This window comes from Adiantum capillus-veneris, chromosome 3, assembly GCF_014529385.1.
Source record: "Adiantum capillus-veneris isolate H3 chromosome 3, ASM1452938v2, whole genome shotgun sequence".
NCBI classification, from domain to species: Eukaryota; Viridiplantae; Streptophyta; class Polypodiopsida; order Polypodiales; family Pteridaceae; genus Adiantum; species Adiantum capillus-veneris.
This window is the reverse complement of record NC_140933.1, coordinates 52,560,897-52,585,625: the sequence shown is the minus strand read 5'-3', so window position 1 is coordinate 52,585,625 and position 24,729 is coordinate 52,560,897. Positions and strand designations below refer to the sequence as shown.

The 24,729-nt window shown below is 45.5% G+C and overlaps 1 protein-coding gene across 1 annotated transcript in view; it reads right to left on the bottom strand.

Moving 5' to 3' along the window:
* The window catches only part of LOC147460924 (uncharacterized), a 163,723-nt gene extending 139,712 nt beyond the window's left edge, over window positions 1-24,011 (bottom strand). Inside the window, exons 1-3 of the mRNA XM_086508611.1 lie at window positions 23,799-24,011; window positions 23,611-23,681; window positions 23,402-23,478 (exon numbers count right to left, since the gene is read on the bottom strand). The gene's annotated coding sequence lies outside the window, so the exon portion shown is untranslated. The remainder of the gene's footprint in view (window positions 1-23,401; window positions 23,479-23,610; window positions 23,682-23,798) is intronic.
* Between the last annotated feature and the right edge of the window lie 718 nt (window positions 24,012-24,729).

Genomic DNA, 24,729 nt, shown 5'->3' with positions numbered 1-24,729 from the left:
GAGGAACATGGAGAGACCCTTGGTATTTATGATATCCCGGACGATTAGAGCCAAGGCCTCCGTACCACATGCGATTATTCGAGCGGAGGTAGCCACCCCTCCTATTGAGATTGAGGCTCTTACTAGATCAGTGTCCTTTATGCACAGTCTATGGGATACACATAGAGGCAGATATACTAGATTGCCTAGAGTCTTCTAGACAGTTAGCGATGCAAGGAGATGCATCATGTTGGTATGCGCAGATGACCTCATGGTTTCAGAGGCATGGTCTCAGCATGGATAGATTGCCTCCTTTTCAGTATTCCCTAGATGCACCCTCCCTGCCAGTCACACGGACGGAGATCACTACTCATTCGGCAGATCTAATACAGTTGGACACCAGGAGGACATGGGTAGAGCCGATGCAGGAGTTGGGCACGAAGATGGCTTTTTACAAAGAGCACCTTCTCCAACTTTCAGGAGATGGGTTTGTGACTTGTCCGAGCTACATGGACACTCATTTGTCTCATGGTCTGCGATGTGCTATTGGTCAGATTCGCACATCCTCACACCAGCTGGAGACTGAGACGGGTAGATTCAGAGGGATACCGCCGGAGTCTAGGATATGTCAACTATGCGGTAGAGAGCCAGAGACAGAGCTACACTACATATGCCACTGCACTGTGTATTATGAGATACGAGGGCGGTTCCATTGCTTATTCAGGGAGGGTTTTGGACCCCTAGATAGAGTCATGAGGTATCACGATCAGAGATGCCTTGGCTTATAACTACTTGAGCTACACCGACATAGAGATAGTGTGTTGAGGAGACATGGAGCACGACAGTCGCAGAGACAGATCACAGAATTCTTTGGATCGAGGGAGCCAAGAGACCAACCACCAGCACAGGGTTGTACCCACATTCATACGAGAGGCACCCTCATTGACAGGGCGACTGAGCTCGGGAGATCGAGAGGACCACGATCGAGACACGGGAGCACACTCCATCGACGGAGACTCCAACAGAGGATCAGAGGCATTCTAGCACGACACCCAGATTGTCATTGAGGGCCTATTCTACATTTTCACATTTCACATTTCACACTCATTTTCAGTTTTCATTTTTACTTTCAATACTTTTTGTACTTGTACTTCAGACGTTGTATTAGATTCACCACTTTGTATCTGATGGTCTCATAGGTCATTTGGCCTTTTGAAGACGTTAATATATCATTTCATTTCATTTCTCTTTCTCTCTCTCTCTCATTCTCCTTGCATGTGTACACTTCCGCATCATCGACTTTGACACAATCAACCCCAACGACTTGGTTTTTCCTCCTTCTACACCTTCATCTGTTGGTGGAGATAGTAATGTGGAGACAGGGGTGACATCATTTCCATCGGCATTCGCAATGCCTAATACTACTCCTATCTCCACTCCCAAACATCACCAATGCACCGTACATGCCACTTGGGATGCAAAAAGAAAGGAGAATGTGGATGCAAGTATTGCGCGCTTTTTCTATCATGATCACATTCCCTTTATAAAGGCTCGGTAGGACTTAAGTCCATTTTTTCATTGTCCAATGATCAATCATCTCATTCTCAGCTAAATCCTAATACCTATGTGCTACCTCTTATGTGTAGGTCAGAGTACTTCAAGACTATGTGCACGAGGATTGGAGAGCATGGGGCATGCTATGTGCCACCCTCTTCCTAGGCCCTCCGCACTACTCTACTCGATACGTTGTGGAGATGGCAACCCTTAACATGAAGAGGCAATGGACGGAGTATAGCATGACCCTTAGATGGATGGAGCAACACTAGGAGGAGATCTATTCATGGCATTGTTGCCTATTCCAAAGGGGAGATGTATTTTTCCCACTCCCATGACGCTAAGGAAACAAGAAAATTAGTGTATGTCCTTGCGGGAGAGTAGACCTCCACCATAGAGACCATTGGGACGAATCTTGTGATAGGGCTAGTCACCGATGGGGAAGCATCTTGGAAGGCATTTACCCTCACATCACGGTGTCCTTTTGTATGGCATATTGCCTTAATAATCTCCTGAAAGATTTCAGCAAACTACCTTGGATAGAGCCTCTCATTGCATCTACGTCCAAAGTGGTTTCTTTTATCAACAACCATAACGTCCTTTGAGCTGAGTTCTTGAAGTAGTCAGGACGCAAAGTGCTTTTGAAGTATTGTGAGACATGCTTTACCTACAACTATCTTATGGTAGGCCGCTTGATAGTGTCACAGTGCATTGCGGCATCTCTTCATCAGTACAAAGAACGCTAAGACTTCCCATGCAAGTACAGCCACAGGAATCATTGTGTACAGGGAAGGTAGAGGATCCCGAGTTCTAGGAGTCTCTCGAGACTCTTGGCAAAATGGTACAACCAGTGATCCACTTTCTTACAGTGATGGATGGTATGGGACCTTGCATAAGCAAGGTCTATGAAGCAATGGATCGCATGGTGGAGGCGCTTGAAGATCTTGAGAGGGACCCAGATAGGCTCAAAGAAATCAAATTCCTTTGCAGCAGCAGATGGAACGCTTATGGTTCACCTGTTCACGGTGCAGTTTTTGTGTTGGATCCAAAGTTTTAGGGTGCAAGACAAGAGCATGATTTGGAGGTGAATACACATTGGAGCACTATCTTGAAGAAGTCTCACCTTGATCATGGCATGCAGCACAAAATCAAGGAGCAACATGCATTTTACAAGGATATGCAAGGATCATTTGGGACAACCGATACCTAAATTGATTGCACCAAGATTTCATCCATCTTGTGGTGGCAAGAAATGGTTCAGATGGTCCCGATCTCCAGCGATTTGCTATATGCATTCTCAGCCAAGCGGTTAGCTCCTCTTGCTTGGAGCAATTGTAGAGTGTGTATAGCCACATTGCATCTAGAAAGAGGAACCAACTTGGAGAGGAGAAAGTAAATGACCTTATTTTTTTCGGTGCAAACGTAAGAATGCTTTGCAAGTCAGCATCCAAAGTGACAGACCCTTTTCTACAATGGGAGATGGAGACGAAGGCAGAGGTGATGGGAGAGACAGGAGGATCTACGCATGAGGATGAGCCTATGGAAGAGGATTGGGATGATATTCATGAAATCCAAGAAACCACTATAGATTGGGAGGCGGATGGCTCTTCTGCCCCTACCCAGGGGTGAACATCAGGCATGAGTCATGACTCATTGCTCGTTGGTTTTTGTTTCCTTTGCGTCCGTCGGCTTTGCCCCCTTTTTGTATTGCACCACCACATGAGTGAGTCTTAACATGTCACCTAGTGACTCTTACACTTGTTATTTTGCACTCTAGCCTATGCATATTTTTTTGTCGCCTTGGCTCACCTTGTAAGCCATTTTCATGATCTATCATCTTTTGCTCCAAGGTTTATGTGGAGTCTGGACTCTATTCAACCTTAAGTTAAGGTTCTTTTTATGAATAATCAAGATTCTTTTGTGAAGGATGATCCCAGTTCACGTGTTGTGTGTAGTGTGTTTGCAACCAATTATCGCGTCAATGCCTGGCGCAATCGCGTGTAAGCCTTAAGATTTACGTATCATTGCAAAGCATGCCTAAATAGGAATCTACTCGGACTAGTGGGCGTGTGTGGCTCTCTACTAACATATACGTTGAATCCAGCCTAATTTAATCATATTTTAAGCTTACCGTTCCGAAACACCCCCCCCCAAAAGTCCCGTTTCGAAGGCCACCGTTCCCGTTCCGTGTAACTTTGAATTCAAGTACGGTTGAAAGCTCTGCAGAACTAGAAGATTCTGTTGAGGATTGAAAGAATGTCGTGAAGCTCGTCGAGGAGAAATTGCAGATACTTTGTGGAATCCAAAAACACCATCTTGCTTTGTTTGTTTGTCACAAAAATACGGAAGCGGAAACTGACTGTTAAATGCAATTTATATACTCAAGAGACTTTGGAGAGAAAGAGAGAAAGCTTGACACATCATTGGGGACCAGAAGATGGGCTCGTCCCCCCCCATAAAGAGAATATCTTTATTACTAAGGGAGAATTCTTTACAAGCACACGAACGGCGAAAGCCTGTCCTCTATTCTTTCTTGTCCTTCTTCTTCTTCTGACTGAGAGAGTAGAAGAACTGCTCTCCTGACTACTAAGAGGATCTTTCCTCTTCTGTGAGATTTTGGGAAGCTCTCGTAGATGAGAGTCTATCTTCCACAAAACTCATCGGAAGCTCTCAAAAACGAGAGTCTATCTTCCCCTAACTATGTCTCTTCGGACATAATCATTCCTGCAGTCAACCCACGAAGGAAACATGCAAAACACACGCACACACGCTTGCTGTAATTTTCTGCACATAACCAGAAATTGTTACCTGAGCGCGTTCCAATGCCGAAACGGAGGTCCTTTTCGCGACGGAAATGCTCCAAACTTTGTGTGTGTGTATATTAGGTAGAGAGGAATAGTTTCCTACTAAAGCTTTGCTGAAATTCACACTAATACAGGTGATTCGGGGCTGAAAACAGAGAATTTGCAGCAGCTAGTAGAGAGAGAAAAAGAGTTTTCTACTACTTTACGCGATGAAACTTCTCCCACAGCTGCCTATGACCATGAGAGGCCTTGTTCTAGGCGATGGGTACACAGAGGCTCCACATACACCACAAGGTGCTGCTCTCAAGCTTCAATGGAGAGCTTCACTGCGTAGAGGACGTTCAACTTAGGGGGGGTAGTGCACTGCCAACCTCGCAAGAGAGGGAGGGGCTGCTCTCTTATAGCCTCCCAGAAGAGGGGACGCTAGCATGGAGAGAGAGAGAGAGAGAGAGAGAGAGAGAGAGAGAGAGAGAGAGAGATTGCATGGGAAAGTGTGCCAAGTGGCACACTTACTTTAAAATTTAAAAACCATTCAACTTTTGACTTTAAAAATCCTATGCTAGTTAATGAAATGTGCAATTAAGTGCACAACTGCACACATAGATACAACCAATTAAATTGTTAGCTGCTCCCCAGCGCAATGCCGTACCGACGCTGCTCTAGCATTATCTGTTCGCACTTGTCCGGCCATTTGGTCCAGCGTAAATCATTTAAGAATACTTTAACTAACTTATCGGAAGGCCGTAAAATAATCAGGCCTTAGGGTTAATATTCTAAGGACCCCATTTCATTCCTGTGCTTGCACTAGCGCGCGTAATTTTCCGAGCCTGAAATCTGAGGCTACTATCTACCCTTCATTGAAGACCCGATTTCCCAATCGCTAGGGCTTCAGGGTATTTTCTACTAGGGTCTCCCTGAGGTGCACTGGCCCAAACTTGGGCGCACCTGAGGCCCCAGAACTGCTAAATCTATTCTGATGTGCACACAACTAATTAGATAATTCTTTTCTCGTAAATAAATTACTTATTTACGAAGTCTGAGTTAGTTACATCCCTCTTGGTTCTAAACAGTTGACCTCAATTGTAGAGCGTCAACATAACTGTGCAAGATGTCTGGGTAGTCCTTAAGATCGGACTCAATTATCCACTTTGCATCTAAAGGAGTGTAATTCTTGAACTTGACTAAATACTTTCGATGTAGACTCCCCGACTTGAGTTGTCTCTCCGAGTGGTGTATAATCTGTTCAGGATGAAGGATTTTCTCAGTCTCTTCGACTTCTGGAGGATCTTCTTGTATTGGCGCCACTGGAGGAGGTCCAACATACGGTCGGAGGAGACTGACATGAAAAGCATTATGGATGCGCCAGTGAGAAGGCAAATCCAATCTGAAAGTCACGTCATTGACTTTATCTGTAATTTTGAAAGGGCCGTAAAATCTATGGGAAAGTTTGACAACTTTCCCTTTGCCGACCTACTTTTTCAATCTAGCTTTCTCAAACCGAAGCAGGACATATTATCCTTTTTCAAGATTGAGATTCCTTCTGTACTTGTCTGCTTTTCTCTTCTGTTTCTCTTGAGTACGCTTGCTTTACTTGTTGATGGGCAATATCAATATTGCGCACAAATTCATCTGCAGTGAAGATGTTTTCTTTGGTCACCATAATAGGAAGTAAGAGTGGCTTCCCATAAATAATTTCGAAGGGAGCTTTACCAGTTGAGGAATGTATGGTATTATTATACGCAAAATCAACGATTGGTAAGTACTGTTCCCATTCGGATTGTCATTCTGAAACATAGCACTTGAGGAGATCTAAAACAGTGGCATTAGCGATTTCGCTTTGACCATGTGTTTGAGGATGATAAGCTGATGAAAAGTCAAGCTTAGTTCCCAAGTTTTCAAACAATGCCTGCCAAAATAGACTAGTCATGCGGGGATCTCTATCGCTGACAATAGTCTTTGGCAATCCATGGTGTTTAAAAATATGAGCTAGAAATATTCTAGCCATGTGATCAGCTTTGATCGTCTTCTTTACTGGAAGAAAATGTGCTTGCTTACTGAATCTGTCTACTATAGTCCAGATTGCATCATTTCCATTCTTGGATCGAGGAAGATCCGTAATAAAATCCATGGCAATACTTTCCCATGGCGTGTTAGGCACAGGGAGCGGCTGAAGCTTGCCATAAACTTTATGTCTGTCATATTTTACTTTTTGGCACACTAAACACTCACGTACATGTTTTTCAATGTCCGCACGGAGTGTTGGCCAAAAGAAATATCTTTCGAGGGCACTAGTGGTGGAAGCAATTCCCCGATGCCCGGCATAAGGAGAATTATGTACTTCATCCATCACCTTCTATCGTAAGGGCTGAGCTATGCATATTGCTTGTTGACGATAGAGTGTATTATCCCTGATGGAATAAGGTAACTTTGAGTGACCAGCTTGAAGATCTGCCCAAATTGTGGCGAAGTCTGGATCTTGAGGATACAGCTCGCTGAGAGATTCTAGTTCCTTATGATAAATTGTTGTTGGTGCATTGAGCTTTGGACGCCTGGAGAGAGCATCTGCAACTGCATTCTTCGTTCCAGAAGTATGTAAAATCTGAAAATGGAACATTGAAAGAAAGTTGGCCCATCTCATCTCCTTTTCTGATAATTTTCTCTGTGTGAGAAAGTAGCGAAGACTTTGATGATCTGTCTTGATAATAAAATCAACTCCTAAGAGAGAGTGTTTCCAAATGGAAAGAGCATGAATTACTGCCATTAGCTCTTTCTCGTATATGGAGACATGCAACTCTGCATCTTTAAGGCGCCGACTTTCATAGGCTATCGCGTGACCCTCTTGGTTCAAAACTGCTCCTACACAATCTCCAGATGCATCGCAGTATACCTCGAAAGGTTTGCGAAGATCAGGGACGGTGAGAACAGGTCCGTGACTGAGTAGAAACTTAAGCTTTTCGAAAGCTTGTTTTTGTCTAGACCCCCAATGGAATGGAATCCGCTTCTTTGTCAGGTCATGGAGGGGACCTGCTATCGCGGCAAAAGCTCGAATGAAACGCCGATAATAGGAACAGAGGCCAAGGAAACTTCGTACATCATGTACTGTAGTTGACGTAGGCCATTCTACAACTGCTTGAATCTTATCAAGGTCCATTCTCACCTGATTGTGAGATACTATATGGCCCAAATAGTGGATTTCTTTTAGAAAGAACTCACTCTTCTTAGCATTCACAAATCATTTGTGTTTGCGTAATTCTTCAAACACTAAGGCGAGATGCTTATAGTGTTCGTCTTCCGTCTCTGAGAAGATTAAGACGTCATCAAAGAAAACGCCTATGAAGCTTCTATATGAGTGAAAGATTCTATCCATCATTCTGTTGAATGTGGCTGGTGCATTAGTGAGTCCAAAAGGCATCACTAAGAATTCATACAACTCGAAGGTTGTTCTAAATGAAGTCTTATGCACATCCTGAGGAGCTATGCGGATTTGATGATAACCGCTCTTCAAGTCTATACGACTAAAAACACTTGCTCCTTGTAACTTGTCAAGAATGTCGTCAATCCGAGGGATTGGAAATCGATTCTTGATTGTGATCTTGTTTAGAGATCTATAATCTATGCACATGCGGAATGTGCCATCCTTTTTCTGTACTAGCAAGACAGGTGAACAATATGGAGAAGTACTAGGTCTTATTAAGCCCTTCTCCAAAAGTTCGTTAACCTGCTTGAGAATTTCCTCTTGCTGCATTAGACTAACTCGATAAGGGGGCTGATTTGGAGGAGAACTTCCTGGGATCAAATCAATTGTATGATCCTCAGGTCGCGAAGGTGGGAGTTCATTTGGAAGTTCATCTGTGAAGCAATCTTTATAACTTTCTAATAAGTTAAGTCTTTTTTGCTCTAAAGAGGAAGAAAGTTGTGAAACAGACACATTTCTCTCTCTTGCAAAAATCAAGTACGCTAAAACACACTTTTTCATTTCTTTCTTGATGGCAATGTGATTGGCGATAGGAATACGCCAATCACCTGCATCTGCAAGTACAAGATACTCCTTTCCTTTATGAGCAAAGGATAAGGTTTTCTGAACATAGTCCGGAATGGGATGCATCTTGTAGTGCCAAGGCATTCCCAAGATAACATCGCATCCTTCAAGTGAAGCTAGTAAGAAAGACTCTTGATCTTTGTAGTCGTCGACCTTTAGATTCAACTTTCCTATGATTGGAGTAGAGTTTGAGTTCTGCCCTTTGAAAGCGGATTGTGCTTGAATAGAAACTCCAAAACGGTTGGGCTACAAGTTCAGATCATCAGCTAGCTTGGTAGAGATGAAGTTGTCTGTACTGCCAGGGTCAAACAAAATGAGAGCCCGTTGGTTGTTGATGCTACCCCATGCTTTAAGAAGAGTTCTTTCTTTTCCATCCTTGGTTGTATTTCCCTATACATCTGGGACTGCATTGGAAGAGGGTGGTTGTGGAGGTTTGGTAAGACAATCACCCTTCATATAACCAACTTGTCCACACTTGAAGCATCTTCCTTCACTAATGTAAGTTCGCAACTCAGCAGGAGAGAGATATCTCCCTTTCTTGGGCTGATTTGGCTTTGCTTCTGCTTCGGAGGCGGTTCTTTTCTTCTTTTGAGAAGAAGTAGAGGTAGGCTGCTCATGGAGAGCCTTCTGCTTGGCATGGTAAGTGCTTTGCTCCATCTTCCTGGGAGTACCCTTGTCATGTATTCCATCAGCTATGCGGGCTGATTCCATAAGTATCTGCAAGTTACCTCGAGGGTAAAGCTTCATAGCCTTTTGCAAAGCTTCATGCAATCCCGCTTCAAACTTGCGCATCTTTTCCGAATCGTCAATCTTCTTGAATGGAGTGACTTTCAAGAGAACGTCCCAAAACCTATCCACATAGCGTGGAACAGTTTCGTTCTCCGACTGTGAAAGTCGATCCCATTCTTTCTTTACCTCTTCCTCATAGTCTAGAGGAAAGAACTGTGCGTAGAACTCCTTCTTGAAAGCAGTCCAATCTTGGGGTTTACGATCTTCCAGGATAAGGGTTAACCACCAACTGCTGGCGGTGCCTTTCAGGTACATACTAACATGGCGAAGCTTGGATCTTTCTTTAAAATTCCCTTCAGCAAATGCAACTTCGAATTGGTGGATGAAAGCCAACGCTGTCATTATCACGCCGCCCATTGTAGGTGTCGAATTTCACATCTTTGTCTCCCGACTTGAATGTTTTCTTCCTGTGGTGCTTCTTCTTATGATGCTCCTTCTTTCTATGCTTAGACTCCTTATGGACAAGAGTCTTTTCCCTTGAATGCACTTCTTGCTGCGACGGATCTTCCAAGAACATGTCTTCTGGAGCAACTATGTCATCCAGATCCTTCATGAAAGAGAACTGAGGGGAATCAGGGGGATCCTGCTCTTGAACCTTTGGGTTAAACCGCACGACGTTCTGGAGGTTTCCTGTGCCTCTCGTGCATGCGGGAGGTTCCAATCAAAGGATCTTTCCTTGGTTCTGGCGCCTTTGGGTTCTGCGGGATTTCTCCCGACCCCATTGGCATTTTCTCCTTCCCTTTCTCAAGAGTATGGAGAATCTTTTGGACTTCTGGATGGGAGAGAGCTTTTTGCAACTCTTCCACCTGCTGTTGAAGGAGAGAGAACTCTATCTCGCGTCCTCCCATTTCTGCAGTCTGCCAAGAGTCGTCAATCCCTTAAGGAAGAGAGAGATGACCTTTCTCTGATACCACTGTCACAAAAATACGGAAGCGGATACTGACTGTTAAATGCAATTTATATACTCAAGAGACTTTGGAGAGAAAGAGAGAAAGCTTGACACATCATTGGGGACCAGAAGATGGGCTGGTCCCCCCCCCCCCATCAAGAGAATATCTTTATTACTAAGGGAGAATTCTTTACAAGCACACGAACGGCGAAAGCCTGTCCTCTATTCTTTCTTGTCCTTCTTCTTCTTCTGACTGAGAGAGTAGAAGAACTGCTCTCCTGACTACTAGGAGGATCTTTCCTCTTCTATGAGATTTTGGGAAGCTCTCGTAGATGAGAGTCTATCTTCCATAAAACTCATCGGAAGCTCTCAAAAACGAGAGTCTATCTTCCGCTAACTATGTCTCTTCGGACATAATCATTCCTGCAGTCAACCCACGAAGGAAACGTGCAAAACACACACACACAGCTTGCTGTAATTTTCTGCACATAACCAGAAATTGTTACCTGAGCGCGTTCCAATGCCGAAACGGAGGTCCTTTTCGCGACGGAAATGCTCCAAACTTTGTGTGTGTGTGTATATTAGGTAGAGAGGAATAGTTTCCTACTAAAGCTTTGCTGAAATTCACCCTAATACAGGTGATTAGGGACTGAAAACAGAGAATTTGCAGCAGCTAGTAGAGAGAGAAAAAGAGTTTTCTACTACTTTACGCGATGAAACTTCTCCCACAGCTGCCTATGACCATGAGAGGCCTTGTTCTAGGCGATGGGTGCACAGAGGCTCCACATACACCACAAGGTGCTGCTCTCAAGCTTCAATGGAGAGCTTCACTGCGTAGAGGACGCTCAACTTAGGGGGGGTAGTGCACTGCCAACCTCGCAAGAGGGGGAGGGTCTGCTCTCTTATAGCCTCCCAGAAGAGGGGGCGCTAGCATGAAGAGAGGGAGTGAGAGAGAGAGAGAGAGAGAGAGAGAGATTGCATGGGAAAGTGTGCCAAGTGGCACACTTACTTTAAAATTTAAAAACCATTCAACTTTTGACTTTAAAAATCCTATGCTAGTTAATGAAATGTGCAATTAAGTGCACAACTGCACACATAGATGCAACCAATTAAATTGTTAGCTGCTCCCTAGCGCAATGCCGTACCGACGCTGCTCTGACATTACCTGTTCGCACTTGTCCGGCCATTTGGTCCAACGTAAATCATTTAAGAATACTTTAACTAACTTATCCTAAGGCCGTAAAATAATCAGGCCTTAGGGTTAATATTCTAAGGACCCCATCTCATTCCTGTGCTTGCACTAGTGCGCGTAATTTTCTGAGCCTGAAATCTGAGGCTACTATCTACCCCTTCATGGAAGACCCTATTTCCCAATCGCTAGGGCTTCAGGGTATTTTCTGCTAGGGTCTCCCTGAGGTACTCGCCCAAACTTGGGCGCACCTGATGCCCAGAACTGCTAAATCTATTCTGATGTGCACACAACTAATTAGATAATTCTTTTCTCGTAAATAAATTAATTATTTACAAAGTCTGACTTATTTACATTGTTCTTGAGAGGACCGGTATGCTTTCAGAAAAGCAAGCTCTGATACCACTGTAATGGGATGGGCACCACGTGCCAATTGATAAGAACCGACTGAGACTATTTCAAACAACTGAACAAAAAGAAAGAATGCACACGAGACAGGAGTGAGGAAGTTCCACTCCCAGACGGCAATGGCCCCAAATGATGGGGCCCTTTCCATATTAGTTTATATTGCTTCGACAAGGTACAACTTCTGTGGCTCTGCTCTGCATCTCCCACGAGAAGAATGCCAAAAAGAGAGCCCACGGCAGATATTTAAAGGCCCTAGGCCCATCCAAAAGCAATTATATCAAGTGCAACGGAAGTGTTTAAGGATTGAGCTCGGATCTAGTACTCCGCACACAAACACAAGGTTACTTTACTTCACTTGAAAGAACTAAACTAAACTGAATGAAAGAGAGGGACGCAAAGAGAGAGAGAGAGAGAAAGAGACAACACGGCATGTCGGGTCCCAACCACCCTCAAGGGCCCCCTTGCTCTGTTGCCAAAGCAAGTACTTGTTGCTTTATTACTTGCACAATGCTGATACAATGGCTAAATATTGGAATGATGAGATGCTAATGGGTACTTGATGCAGATGCTTGGTACTACTGAGATACTGAAGGGTACTACGGGTACTTGATGCTTAGTACTACGGGTAGTGCTGGAGATGCTTGGTGCTGCGTTGAGGACGACGACGACGATGACAACAACCACGAGGGGTACTTGTGTTGCGGTGATGCTGAGGTGCTAATGGGTACTGCTAGAGATGCTTGGTACTGCGACGACGACAAGGGGTACTTGTGTTGCGGTGCTGTTGAGGTGCTAATGAGTACTGCTAGAGATGCTTGGTACTGCGATGACGACGACGACGAGGTTGTGGGCTGATCTGCTATTGTCGGGATGGCGATGGGCTGAAAAATGAAAATGCTACTAACTTGAGGGCTGAAATCTGCGATTTGATGCTGAATGCTGCTATCCACCAAAAACGCTGAAGTGGCTGGTGTTGATGGAGGCCGGAAACATTGAGGATTTGCTGGTGCAAAAACGCTGGTCCTGGTAGTGCTTCTTGAGAGGCTCTGCTACTGCTCCTCTGCCTTCTATTGGTGCCCAAAGGGCTTCTGTTATAGGTCCTTTAGCCATTGCCCTACCTACTTTTAGGCCTAGGCATGCACGTCCTGCTAGAGGCTCACAGAGTGCTGGGCTAGGTCCTATGCTAAGACTGACGCTAAACTGTAGTAGAAGCATGTCCACGTGATGCAAGTGTAGTGCGCACGTGACATCCCCCCTTGTTAAAGGTGAGGCACAGCTGTTGAACTTCTGCCTTTGGATTCTTTCTGTACTTCGGATGTTGAATGCTTCTGATGCTGTGGATACATAAGCCAATGAAAACTCCTCCAAACTTGTGGATACTGCAAATGTAGGGACTGTTGCGATGATCGACCATACGAGTTACTAGGTAGCCTTACTACTATCGCAGAATACCAGCCTTGGTGCTGACTCTGCCTTGAGAGCAAGTACGACCACTCGAATAGTCCTGTCGTGAGAACATTGTGGGTAAAGATGAAAGGTAAGGATGCTCGGAGGTATTTCCAAGGGTTGCTTGTCGACGGAAGTGGATGCACGCTACATGCGAATGCGAATGCAGAAGAGGGTAGGGTTTCTTGTACCAACTCCTTTGTTATCCGCATACAAGGCAAGTAGATCTTGGTACTCAAGATCTGGGTTTTTGTGGATCCGATGTCGATGTTCGTTCAAAGACATAGGGCTGAAGACGGGAGCGCGTCGGACTAAGGGTGGGAGTGGCCAATAAGTCCAAGATTGGGACACGAAGATTCTTTCAGGAAAAAAAAAAGGTTCTTTGGGTTCTTGGTTGTGCTTGGGTTCTTGGGGTTCTTGGGTACTAGGGTTCTTGCCTTGAGTTAGCGAAGCTGAAGTACGCATAAAAACCAATGTTAGGTGCAGCGGAAATGTTTAAGGATTGAGCTCGGATCTAGTACTCCGCACACAAACACAAGGTTACTTTACTTCAAATGAAAGAACTGAACTTAACTGAATGAAAGAGAGAGAGAGAGAGAGAGAGAGAGAGAGAGAGAGAGAGGCGACACTTCATGTCGGGTCCCAACCACCCTCAAGGGCCCCCTTGCTCTGTTGCCAAAGCAAGAACTTGCTTTATTACTCGCACAATGCCGATACAATGGCTAAATGTTGGAATGCTGAGATGCTAATTGGTACTTGATGCAAATGCTTGGTACTACTGAGATACTGAAGGGTACAATGGGTACTTGGTGCTTGGTACTGCAAGTACTGCTGGAGATGCTTGGTGCTGCGTTGACGATGACGACGATGATGAGGGATACTTGTGTTGCAGTGTTGTTGAGGTGCTAATTGGTACTGCTCTAGAGATGCTTGGTGCGACGACGATGATGACGAGGTTGTGGGCTCACCGGGACGACGATGGGCTGAAAAGTGAAAATGCTACTGACTTGAGGGTTGAAATCTGCGATTTGATGACTAAATGCTGCTATCCAAAACGTTGAGGCAGATGCTCCAAAAATGCTGAAGTGGCTGGTGTTGATGGAGGCCAAAAATGTTGAGGATTTGCTGGTGCAAAAACGTCGGTCCTACTGGTGCTTCTTGAGAGGCTCTGCTAGTGCTCCTCTGCATTCTATTGGTGCCCAAAGGGTTTCTTTTATAGGTCCTTTAGCCATTTGCCCTACCTACTTTTGATAAATGTCATGTCAAAAGTCACTTATTAATAAATGACTTAAGTGACTGTTCATATGCCTATATGCATAAGTGACTTAACCAAGGATATGCAACTATGACCGGCCTAGGCATGTACGTCTTGCTAGAGGCTCACAAAGTGGCAGGCTAGGTCCTATGCTAAGACTGACGCTAAACTGTAGCAGAAGCGTGGGCCATGTGACACAAGTGTAGTGCGCACGTGACAAATTACATGAAGAGAAGCACGTTCTAAAAGCATCTCGTCCAAAAGATTGCACCCAAAGGGCAATCTGTACGTTGTTTCCACATCATCAGTCATCAGCGTAATTTATGGATTTTTGTGCAACTGCTACGTCATAGCCCTTTACGCAAATCTGGAGTGTATGTTGTGTGTATGTGTGTGTATGCGCGCACGTGCTTTTTTAAGCTTGAGCCCCTCGAGAAGAGTTTTGTAAGTTGGTTGGAGGTGAGGATTTTAAATCCTAACCCATTTTAATTATGGGGCCAATCGGCAGAAACCTATAAGTTGGTGAGGACTCCTTCTTTTATTAGGGTTTAAGCCCCTTGGCCGAGACTGCACTCAGGGATTCCTAACCCTCTGACACGTCAGCAGTTTGTGACACCGGACCCAAGCACCAATCTGACTTGAAAGCACAGCATGGCTCGATACCATGTCAAAGGTGCAGCTGAAAAGGAGAATTGGATGACGATCAAGTCTACAACCGCAAGCAAAACACCTCTCAATCAAGGGCAACCACCGGATCTCAGATCTACGGCAAAAAGAGAACTCCTTAGAATCAGCCTCCCAGCTCTGGTCAGCCCTCCGTCGCAATGAAGCAAGCCTAGGACAACCCGTCCCGGTGAAACTTGCAAGAGCAACATAATGTGCCGGTCCGGATCTACAAAACAGTGTCAATCCAAAACGAGAGAGAGAGAGAGAGAGAGAGAGAGAGAGAGAGAGAGAGAGTGCATGACTCCTCCAATAAACCCAGTGACCTATATATAGGAGGAGCCTTGGAAAATAAATGCCACATCAGCCATAAAAATGAGATTTCAAACCCACTATGACCAAGGAACGGGATCCTGCCTCATGCCAGCCTATCGAGTGGGCAAATACATGGCTTGTATTGTTGGAGAAGGTGCGTCTACCTCAAATACAACTAAGCACAAGCACAAAATTGGCCTTAATCCCTAATCTGCTCCATGGAGCTAGTAGAGCCACAAGTGGATAGAAGATGAAACTCTAATAGCTGCATCCTCCTCAACATTACATCGCCCTATATCATCCTCTTTCAGTGGTTGTATACTCCAATCGGCCAAGCCATTTTAGTTTTCTCGTTCAGTTTTTCCTTTATTTTGGGATGAAAGAGGGGATCTCACAATTGTACCTTGATGTCTCATAGGCAGACTTCGTAGTAGGGGATTGTTGCTCTCTCCTGGCAGGATTATTCTCTCTAGAATTTGCTAATGTTTTCTCTCTAAACCTTTTGGCAGATTTTCTCTTTCTGTAGCGCATGAGATTTTCTTGTTTGAATAATGTTCTCTTTATAGGTCTATAGAGACAAGACTCTCTCTCTCTCTCTCTCTCTCTCTCTCTCTCTCTCTCTCTCTCTCTCAGCGAGCAGCGAGCAGCTGGGCGAGGGCGAGGGCGAGGGCGAGCAGCTGGGCGAAGGCGAGCAGCTGGCCTAGACGAGGGCGAGGGCGAGCAGCTGGACGAAGGCGAGGGCGAGCAGCTGGACGAGGGCGAGGGCGAGCAGCTGGACGAAGGCGAGGGCGAGCAGCTGGACGAGGGCGAGGGCGAGCAGCTGGACGAAGGCGAGGGCGAGCAGCCTGAGGCGAGGACGGGCAGCCTGAGGCGAGCAGCTGGACCAGGGCGAGCAGCCTAAGGGCGAGCAGCCTGACAAAATCGAGCATTATGTGGCGAGCAGGCTGACGAGGACGAGATATCTGAGGGGAGGAGACTGAGACGAAGGCGAGCAGGCTGAGTCAAACCCTCTCGCGCTGCCTTGCTGGACGAAGGGCGAGCTCGTCGCGCTGCCAACTTGCTGGTCGAAGGACGAGGGACGAGGGCGAGCTGCTGGTCGAAGGCGGGCCGAGCTGCTGGACCTGGTCGAGGGCGAACAGGTGGACCTGGTCGAGCTGCTGGTCCTGTGTCAATAGGGCGAGCAGCTTGCCAAGGGCAACGACGAGGGCCCTAACCTCTGAAGGACGAGGGCGAGCTGTGCCAAGGGCGAGAGCTAGCTGCCTACCAAGGGAGAGGGCTAGAAGAGCCAAGGGCGACCAGACGAGACCAGTGCCAGGGCGAGGACGAGAGCAGTCAAGTCAGCCAGGACGAGGGCTAGGACTTGGTGAGGAGGGCAAGGCCAACCAGGGCGGAGCCCAGACCTCAGCTGGTGAGGGCCTTGACTCAGTGCTCGCTTTGTTCTTCTCTCTCGGATGGACCAACCAGTCGAGGATGGTGAAGCAAGTGGCTTCACCACGCCACAAAAAATGAAAGCGACATTCAAGCGGAGGAACAGAGATAGCATACTCTCGCCAAGCTCATTGCGGGCAGGGAAAACCGTCAAAATCCAAGATGATTTAATGATGGAGAGGGTTCAAGTGATGATTAAATCTGAGCTCAGCTTTATGAGAGATGACATCAAGAAAGAGATGTACGCAAACGCAGAGAGTTATAAGAATTCTATGTATGCAGATATGAGGAAAGAATTCGATAAAGCGATGCTAGATAAGCATGATGAGATGTATCTATCTGTGAATGGGGAGATGCAGGCTCTAATGCGGGCAGAAGTGAATGTAATGGAATGTATTATGCAGAAAAAGTTGGATGAGGCAATTGCAAGCTTTGAATCTTGGAAAACCAATGTGGAAAAGTGCATGAAGGAAAAAGATGCAGTGATTGAAGAACTTAAAGGGGAACTTGTAGCGTGCAAAATTATGCCCAAAACGGAAGGGGGAAATCAGCCCTCGATGTTAAAGGAGCTTGAAGATATTAAGGAGCAGGTGAAAACTCTGCGCGAAGGGGAAGAACTAAACTCAAAAGAGGCTTCCTCATGGGCGGAGCGCCTTTCTAAAACACAGGATAAAGTTGACGAAGCAGAAAAATGGATTGAAGGTGCAAAGAAAGGAAAGGCCCGGATGCCAGAAGCCGCACAGACTTCTACCATCATCAATATGACCATTGAGGAGGAACAGAAGAGGAGGACTAGAGCCCTCCATGTGCGTATTACTGGTATCAAAGACACCGAAAATGTAGAAGACGAAGTGAAGGAACTCTTGCAGCGCATGGGCATCCCGGAACCTATGCACACAGGTGCTTGGAGAGTAGGAAAGAAGGGAGTGGATGAGAAGGGAAACGTCAAAGAGAAAGCACCTATTTTGCGTTTCCCGACTTTGGAAACAAGGAAGGAATTCCTGAAGAAGAGACCAGCACTTAAGAAAACTGGAATATTTATGGGGGATGACCTTACTTTAGCACAAATAGCACATATGCAAGAGTTGATGCCAGAGATCAAGGCAGCAAGGGAGAAGGGAAAAATTGCCTTTTACAGAGGAGGGAAAGTAGTGGTTTTGGAAAAACGCACAGCATGACGGTGCGAGACATATGGGACCACACTCCGGATGGCGGCATGGAATTGTAATGGATCATATAGGCTGGATGTGGGTGCCTTTGAAGATAGCTTTAGAGATAGAGACATTGTCTTTTACTCGGAGACACATCAAAAATCTGGACAGTTGATGCCAAGTGTGACTGGCTATTTATGGGAGACAGCTTGTCGGCAAGACGCTAGATCCCAGCATGGAAGTCGAGGTTTAGGAGGGGTAGTAGTCTTATTCAAGGAAGAGTTGCAGCCGCTATTACAGATTGTCCGGAGAGATGACCAGGCGAGATACATGTGGGTGAGACTGAGAGCTGAGACAGGCAGATTCTTATACATTGCTATATGTTACTTTCCCCCTAGCACATCAGTCTACACCTCACCTAGAGGGCAATCCCCTTTCTCTATACTTGATGATGACATATGGGAGTTCTCTAGAGATGGAGATATCATTCTCTTGGGAGACTTTAATGCCAGGACGGCCAACTCCCAAACGGTATTTTATGATACCTCGGAGGAGATGCTTAGAGAGATGGATATATCGGAGATGGGACTTGACAGACACTCACAGGATAAAGAGCACACAGAGTATGGGAGATATCTCATGGAGATGACAACTACGCATGGTCTGGCCATACTTAATGGTCTAGAGATTTTTCCTTCGTCTGGGGGATTCACATGCTTTCCACACAGACATGGGGCCAGTACAGTGGACTATGTCATGACTTCATCGAGCTTCATCTCTCATATTCAAGATCTCAGTGTGCGCCCTAGGCCTGTTGGAGTAGCAGTGGGCCATGCTCTCCTGACTTTTTCAGTCTCTTTCCAGTATAGTGTCTCTCAAACACCACGGAGGATTGCGCACACACGGTATACTTTTACACCAGAGACGGATTCAGTTTATGTGGAAGAGATTTACAGACGGATGGGGGCAGCCGAGCATGTATATACAGTGGAGGAGATCACCACTTTATTGACGGAGATCTTGCATGGGGCAGCAGCAGAGGCATACCCACACACTCAACCAGATCAAAGAAGACGTTCTGGGAACATGCCTCAGAATAGTTGGTATGATGAGGAGTGCAGAGAGATGAGAGTTCAGATTCAGAGCGAGCTTATACTTGGAGTCATTACATATAGACAATCTCGGATTGCCCTTCGGCGTTTAGTGCGACGGAAGAAGCGGGCCTTTTTAGCCCAAATGGAACGTGATTTGTATCAGCTCTTTTTGAGCCGAGATTCAGGTGAGGCCTGGCGTCTCTTCCATGAGCACTCACCTCCTCCAGTGATTACCTCTCCCGAGATTTGGGGTCAATATGCAGCATCATTATATACAGTACCTGGGCAACCACCATTACCAAACCCTCTAGAACCATGTCCGGCCACTAGTACCTTCTTTACCACTGAGATGGTGAAGAACGCCGTTGACAGGATGAGGACTAGGAGAGCATATGATCATGATGGTTTGGTGGCAGAGCACTTGATACATGCTAGAGATTTACTGTCAGAGATTCTTGCGCGGTTGTTTAACCGTGTCATGTGTGAGGGACTACCCGAGTCTTGGAGATTATCTACTATTGTACCTCTTTTCAAGGCAGGGGACCCCACGGTACCAGGGAACTACCGTACTATTATGATAGGGCACACATTGGCACGGTTGTATGCATCCATTCTTGAACAGCAATTGAGTAAATGGGCAGAAAATGAGGGCATACGAGCAGCAGGACAGGCTGGGTTCATAAGGGGTTTCTCCACTTTGGACCATATTCTTACACTCAGAGCCATTATTGAGGAGGGTCAGGCACATGGGAGATGGATGTATTGTTGCTTTGTGGACTTCCGCAAGGCATTTGACACAGTGCCGAGGGCCAGATTGATGCACAGGCTACTGAAGTTGGGAGTACCCACAGAGATCATATGGGGGATCATGGCTTTATACGACTCAGTGACTGGCCAGGTACGCACTCCTGAGGGGATTTCGGACATTGTTCATTCCACTATTGGAGTGAAACAGGGGTGTCCTTTGTCCCCTACACTTTTTGGTATGTATGTAGATGAGGTCTCTGCCTACATTGACAGAGAGGGTGACAGAGGTGCTCAGCTGGCAAGGACATGGATCCCTTTATCATTATATGCTGATGATATTGTGTTGATATAAGAGTCGCCAGAGGGCATGCAGAGACAGTTAGATGCATTGCACAACTTTGCAGAGGATAGTGGATTGTCTGTGAACCTTGGTAACACCAAGGTTATGGTGTTTAACACCACACCACAGTGGGTCAAGACATCGGCACCTACACTCGTATATGGTCAGGACACTGGAGTACACAGATGAATATACATATCTGGGGGTGGTATTCACGGGACCGAGGTTTACTCTGAGGAGAGCAGCAGAGACTAGACTGTCCAGAGCCTATGCGGCATTGGGAGGGCTAGAGAGGATGTGTTCGCAGGTTCAGTTTCAAGAACCACGAACAAAGCTATGGCTCTTTGATACTTTGGTTGCTTCAGCTATGCTTTATGGGGTCCAAGTTTGGGGACCATCTGTGAATCATGACAGTTGGAGGAACATGGAGAGACCCTTGGTATTTATGATATCCCGGATGATTAGAGTCAAGGCTTCTGTACCACATGTGATTATTCGAGCGGAGGTAGCCGCCCCTCCTATAGAGATTGAGGCTCTTACCAGATCAGTGTCCTTTATGCACAGTCTATGGGATACACATAGAGGCAGATATACTAGACTGGCTCTTGAGTCCTCTAGACAGTTAGCGATGCAGGGAGATGCATCATGTTGGTATGCACAGATGACCTCATGGTTTCAAAGACATGGTTTCAGCATGGATAGATTGCCTCTCTTTCAGTACTCCCTGGACGCACCCTCCCTGCCAGTCACACGGACGGAGATCACTAGACTCATTCGTCAGGATCTTGTACAGTTGGACACCAGGAGGACATGGGTAGAGCCGATACAAGAGTTGGGCACGAAGATGGCTTTCTACAAAGAGCACCTTCTCCAACTTTCAGGGGATGGGTTTGTGACTCGTCCGAACTACATGGACACTCATTTGTCTCATGGTCTGCGATGTGCTATTGGTCAGATTCGCACATCCTCACACCAACTGGAGATTGAGACGGGTAGATTCAGAGGGATACCACCAGAGTCTAGGATATGTCAACTATGCGGTAGAGAGCCATAGACAGAGCTACACTACATATGCCACTGCACTGTGTATTATGAGATACGAGGGCACTTCCATTGCTTATTCAGGGAGGGTTTTGGACCCCTAGATAGAGTCATGAGATATCAGGACCAGAGATGCCTTGGCTTATATCTACTTGAGCTACACCGACATAGAGACAATCTATTGGGGAGACATGGAGTACGACAATCGCAGAGACAGATCACAGATTTCTTTGGATCGAGGGAACCAAGAGACCAACCACCAGCACAGGGTTGTACCCGCATTCATACCAGAGGCACCCTCATTGACAGGGCGATTGAGCTCGGGAGATCGAGACGACCACGACCGAGACACAGGAGCACACTACATCGACGAAGACTTCAGCAGAGGATCAGAGACATTCTAGCACGACACCCAGATTGTCATTGAGGGCCTATTCTACATTTTCACATTTCACATTTCACACTTCATTTCAGTTCTCATTTTTATTTTTACTTTCAATACTTTTTGTACTTGTACTTCAGACATTGTATTGGATTCACCACTTTGTATCTGATGGTCTCATAGGTCATTTTGGCCTTTTGAAGACATTAATATATCATTTCATTTCATCTCTCTCTCTCTCTCTCTCTCTCTCTCTCTCTCTCTCTCTCTCTCTCTCTCTCTCTCTCTCTCTCTCTCTCTCTCTCTCTCTCTCTCTCTCTCTCTCTCTCTCTCTCTCTCTCTCTCTCTCTCTCTAACCCTCAAAAGCCTTCTTTGAGCCTAAACAGCAGAGATCGCAAATAATTTATTTTTTTGGCCCCGGGGGGGGGGAGGGGGGGGGAGGGGCTGCCCTATTACGCAAGTGCAAGTCAAATTTTGGGATGCTTTATGAGTGCCTGCTGCTTTTTTGGTTTAGAACCAATATAAGAATCCTTAGTGCAAGCACACAAAACACTGTACACATGCACACACATTTGGGATTTGAAGAGTAAGGATTTAATCCTTTGGAGATTGAGATTAAGGATTCGATCAGGACTCATAGATTCTTGCTGTCCCTTGTACACAGACTCAACCGGGGCCTGACAGTGGCAGTTCATGGCAACTGACTCTCTTTGTGCAGGAGCATCCTGCTCCATCATCTTTCTTCACACTCTTGTTTAGTTCAGTTATTTAGTTGTTTGAAAGTGTTAAAGTGTATCAAGCCATGCAAATTGTGCTAGTCCATTGTCTTTCCACCCAACCAGTAGCTAGAAGTGGTTACAAGGAACCTAGTCTTTCATGTCCGAACAAAGCATGCACCACTTTGTTTAAGGGAGTTAATCAATGGTGCGATTGGCGAATTACTCAGAATGCAACGAAAGTTTTCATAAAACCACATTTACTCAATGCTTCCTCTAGCTCCCATGGATCAATATCCCATCCAAAGCTGAGAAGCAGTCTTAGAGCTTTTGATCTCTTTTCTATACCTCATGTATGCTCCGTAGTCTTTTTCATCTAGGCCTTGTTTCACGAATAGGTCTACCCGATAGTGGACCATGTGGGCAAGTCACTCTTTGCGGAAGGTGTTAGGCCCTGACTATTATAATAAGGGGCTTTACATTTGAAAGAGGCTACTTTTATGTTAGCATATTTATACACCCTACAATCGGTTATGGTTTGACTTCATAGTACACAATTGTCAACATTCTTGCCAAATCGCCTCTATCCTCCTCTCTTTGTGTGTATGATCATTCTCTCATCCACATCACCGCATTCTTCCTCTCTTGCACGCGTGCAATCCTACATCTCCTTTCTTGTTGCAAAGCTTTTCAAGGGGTTCGCTTGCTGCATGAGAGATGAAGGTTCTCTCTTGTGGGTGGCTGCCCAGTTTCATGGGCTGCCCTATTTGCTCATGCAAGCATTTTGAGAGATTTGGTTGGCTGTTCAAAGTTCACCATATATAAGCGAGGTGTTAAACCCTTGCCACAGGTTTTGTGCCACCTCAGTGCATCATCTGCCGCTACTTTGAGAGACTAATCCAGTCAATAATCTGCTATAAAAGAGAAATTTTGAAAAAAATATGTAACTACTTCCATTAGAGCCACATTTTAAATAGATGTACACTCACATTAAACAACAAAACACTTATATGAAAATAATATCCATAAATCTATAAACTAGTACAAAGCCATAGAGCCAGAATAGTACTTCATGCAAAAGCATACATTCAAAAAATCAAAAACTTGTATATTATCTAGCAGCTAATGAAACTGAGCTCCAACATTGTGTAAAGGAGAGATGGAAAACTCACCTATATTGCAAAAGTCATCAGCAGGTATGAATCTACCCATATACGCCATTTGCAGACCACCACATTTTCCCACAGCCCTGAAAAACTCGTGAAATGTTTAATCCCAACCCAGCATGTTTGATGTTCAAAACAAATAAAGATGTCAAAAACTGTCAACAGCAATTGCTGCTGCAAATGAGCGAGTTGACTGTTTAGGAAAAGCTAGTTACCCAGGACAATAGAAACAGGCCCAGATGCTACACACGACGCTTAGCCATAGCTGGATCCAAATAGACGCAACCTGTACAGAACAGCAACAAACAATGGCGAGGGCCGTTAAACTACAATTGCTGAAAATCCTCTTCACAATTTCTGTCAAATGCATTAACCAAAACAAGGTTGTAAGTACAATGCCCACCTCTAAAAGCAGCGAGTAGGCCCTACCAGCTTGCTGTCAGCCCCAAACCTGGCCGTGCTGCACCCACCGTGAGAGAGAGAGAGAGAGAGAGAGACGGCACAACTGTCTGAGGTATCGGAAACAAGATCAAGAAAATCGCAGGACTTATGACGGCGCCCGCCAACCCATAGAAAGACGGGCGGGAGGCCTTTACACACAAGCGTCGGCCATGTTTAAATTCTTTGCATTAGAGCTTAGCAATTCTCTCTCTCTCTCTCTCTCTCTCTCTCTCTCTCTCTCTATCTATCTATCTATCTATATGTGTGTGTGTGTGTGTATAGGGTTATGTTGAGCTCTGAAAGTTCTTCTTGGGATGCTATGGTCAGTAATACAGGTGCTTTTGATCTATGGGCCAGTACTCACCCTTCAGGGCGGGGTTATACTTTTGTTCATGAGCACGATTGGATCGTTGGTATGTACTACGCACTCCGCAATATGATATGTTTGCATGTGATATGAGGATCGATTGTTCTTTTACTTTATCTGATGATTTTCCTCTTTGGCTCTTGGTCCATTTTGAGGCTTTGGATGCAGATTCCTCGCTTCCCCATAAGCGATTGTTGCATATTAATCATGCATATCTTTCACATAAGACATTCCAAACATTGATTGAAGCGGTGATTCCTCCACTTGTCTCTCATATGTTTATTGATGTGGATGTGGCCTGGTATCATTTTGTCATGCGCATCCAAGCAGTCATACAGAATTATGGTTTGTGGTACTTGTTCCAACTGGGAGATAAAGTACAGGAAGATAAGGTGACTTGTCAAGCTTTAGAAAGCCTTGTAGATGCTAGATGGCTTATTGATTTGGAGCAAGAGGAATTATGTGCAGTTAAAGCCCCGTTGATGCATAATAACAAGAGGAAACTTAAAAGATGGAAAGTTAGATC